The 3,519-nt window shown below is 33.9% G+C and overlaps 1 pseudogene; it reads left to right on the top strand.

Moving 5' to 3' along the window:
* The first annotated feature begins 288 nt into the window (after positions 1-288).
* LOC149181603 (CMP-sialic acid transporter 3 pseudogene) lies at positions 289-1,095 on the top strand (annotated as a pseudogene).
* The last annotated feature ends 2,424 nt before the right edge of the window (positions 1,096-3,519 follow it).

Raw genomic sequence — 3,519 nt, 5'->3', positions numbered from 1 at the left:
TGAATTTGGCTAAATCAATTCTTTTACCACTAAAATCAACCATTGTTTTAGGAGAAGATGGTTTATGATATTTAGGGATTTCACGAAATGAATACAGAAAAGAACGAATAGAAGGAGCGATAATTTGGATATGTTGGTGATCAAGGATATATTTGATAACATCATTGTGATTTGTGCTCTGTAATGGGCTATAACTAGGACATTCGAACTCAGGTCACTAATATATTATGGAAGTGATCATCGAGAGTTTTTGGACATTTGTGGTCACCATAGAGTTTGTGCAACAAGATGACAAACAAGGTGATAGAATGCATCATTTTCCACTCCAAGTTGGGTCCTTCCCCAATTGCCTTTTTTTTTTCAAGGGCATATGATTGGCACCAGAGAAAAATGTCTTCCAAGTCTCGTACTTTGAATATTTTGTTGGTTGTAGTTGATTTCTTTATAATTGGTCTTCATCCAATTCTAGTTTACATGTCTAAATTTGATGGCAAGTTCGCTTTTAGTCTTGTGAGTGTTAATTTCCTCATAGAGGTAGCAAAAATTCTATTTTCCATTATCACGCTCTTGTTCTATGCCTAAAGTCAAAAATTAGGAAAGAAATATATTCTCTGTCCATCCACAATATTGCAAGAAACTCGTTCAAATTAACTTCTTGGTGTGCTAACATTATTGTATGCTATTAATAATTATTTGAAGTTCATCATGCAACTTTATTTCAATCAAGAAATTGTGAATATGTTAAGAAACTCCAAGATTCTAGTTATTGCATTACTATTAAAATTCATCATGTGTTATAATTTCTCAATAATGCAGTGTGAATCATTAACTCTTTTGTTGATTTGGATCACTGTGAATCAAATTTGTTCATTACTAGAGAGTACCACTAAGTTAGATCTTCTATTTACAACTAGTGCATATATGTGTACATTACTTTTTGTGATTATGCCATCTTCGGCCTCAGTTTCTAATGAATATGCTTTAAAGAGCTAGCTTAAGACAAGCATCTACCTTCAAAACTTATTTTTATATGGATATGGGGTGTTCTTCAATTTTTTTGCAATCCATAATGACCAACTTCAAAGGGGAAGATGATTTGAATATTCTCCGGAGTTATTCAAGGGAAACAATGCTATTTTTTTTTAATAATATAGCACAGGGAATTCTTCCTCCTTTATTTTCAAATATGTTGATCCATGTTTTGGAGGTATTTTAACTTCTTATCCATCCCAAGCTATAATTCATCCCAACATGCTTGGGGTGCAACAGGCTCGCATGCCCTTCCCATTGGATATGAAAAAATAAGAACTAGTATATGTCAATGCTAAATAATATCATTAGATTCTAAGATGCATAAAACTACAAGCCAAGGCAGAGTCATGGAAAAGGTTGAGTAAGACCAGGAAGCCATATCTACATCTTCATGGGATGAAGAGAGAAAGAGAGGGTGTGGTGGTCATTTTTTTAACACCAAAAGTTTATAGGATTCAAAAGAAAATGTGGATAATGGAAAGACATCAAAAGGACATATTACATGAGATGGGAGTTTCTTGAGTTTTAAATTTATACAACCTAAAAATAGAAATGTAAATTCTATGTAGGAGGTACATGGTGCTTTTGGGATGTTAAGCTCAAAAGTTATTATCATTGCACATTCATTTGAATCATTCTCCTTAAGCTAGCCAACAACATTTTGCATCCCTCAGGGATCATATTTCCTAATACATTATTTTTTTTCAATCCATACACATCATCTTAGAGCTTTGTATTCCCCCTTTCTAGCTATGCTTTTAGTAGTTAGGTTTCTTGGGGTTCTTACAGTACTTGTTTTGGCTTATAACACAAATCTCTTTGAGGCTCTTAAATACTACAGCAGTGGTAAGGAAACTATATACTATGGCACAAGATTTTTTCAAATATCATATGTTTTAAAAATGGAATTCATTGGTGCTATAATCAATGTTATAATATCGTCCATAGTTGAAATTTTCCCACTTGAAACCTACTATGTTGGACAGGAAATAACCATCTCTGTGAATCTTGTTTGTGTTGAAGAATGTAACTAGTGTCGATCTTCATAATTATATTTGAGTCATGATGTAATATATTTGTCAGGATAAAGAAAAAGAAAATTTATTATTAAATAAATTGACTTATTAAAGCATGGGTTTCATGCTTTGGTCAATTATTTTTAGTTCAAAGTCTCCATTTAAGACTTGTACGGTTTATGTCAAGTGTCCTTGTCCATGTCACAATGTAAATAACCCTTCATGAGAATTATTTGTCAAGAAAGAAAATTATTTTAATGTAAAATAGGTCAATTAGGCCTCCACCAAGTCATCCTTGAGGAAGGACAAGTTGGCCTTAAAGGAAGAATTCGCTCACCTAGAAGGACTATATATAAGTAGCAACTCAACTCATTTGGATGAGATCACTCAACAAGTTCGATTTGCAGTAGCTAGAAGTAGTAAAAGGTACGAATTCCAAGGAAGAAGAACGAAAGCGCTAGTGTAGGAGAAGGAGGTCATTATCTTGCTAAGGAAGTAAACGTTATCTCTCTTGCCTCACACACGTGAAGGAACTAAAACTGTTGCAGGAGGGGTGAAATTGAAGTCTTGAAGCTAAGCTGAAATTCTGATGCAGTAGGTCGAAAATTTGTCTTTGATGCAATATTGAAGCAGTGTTGATGCAATATTGTTGCAATTGATATTTGAAGGTTGGAAGAACAATTTGAGGGTTGAATTGGTGGAAGAAGAAGGTCTTTTGATCTAGGGTCCTGGTCTATCTCATTTTGAATTACTGAAGGAAGAGTTCTTGACTCAGTTTTCCCCTATATAGGGGTTTTTCCCTGGCTGTGCACCTACATCTGGTGTCCTTGATATTCATGTTTTGGTTTTGGTAAATACTTCAGGAAATAATATAAAAGAAGAACATAAGATATATTATAATAATAATTCAAATAAATCATAAGTAATTATCAACAAGAGAAAATATTTTTGCCTTTCAAATTTTCTAACAATTTTGACATTTGAAATTGCACTGGTTGTCCTATATCTTTTAAGTACATTCAAGTATGGTATTTTCCCATTCTTTGTAAGCATCATACTCTCAGGTTTACTTTACTTCCTTATGATATATGTCACCCAGAACACCTAGGTGACATCATAGGCATATTCTCTCTCCTAAATCATTCCCACTAGTAGGGGTGTCGATGGTGATAGGGTTAACTTTGTTGACTATCCTGAAGCATACTTCTAGCTACAACAAAATACCCCTCCTGGTGAAAAGGTAATGTCATGGTGGGAATATCAAATCAAAATAATGGGAATAAAAAATGTAAAACTTGAGTACTTGGAGGAAGCCTTTACAACATCTCATAGGATGGGGAGAATTTACAGAGATAAGCCACCAGATTTCTACCATACCTTGGCATATTGGAAAGTGAAATGTCTCGAAGCCCATTTATTAGGCCATACGCTGTCAATATAAAAATTTTCCCACAACCATTACAGGGTAACT

This window comes from Pinus tabuliformis, chromosome 3_2, assembly GCF_031772625.1.
Source record: "Pinus tabuliformis cultivar Carrire ecotype Pingquan chromosome 3_2, CPIR1, whole genome shotgun sequence".
Lineage (NCBI taxonomy): Eukaryota > Viridiplantae > Streptophyta > Pinopsida > Pinales > Pinaceae > Pinus > Pinus tabuliformis.
The sequence above is the reverse complement of the archived record's forward strand: the minus strand, read 5'-3'. Positions and strand labels throughout refer to the sequence as shown.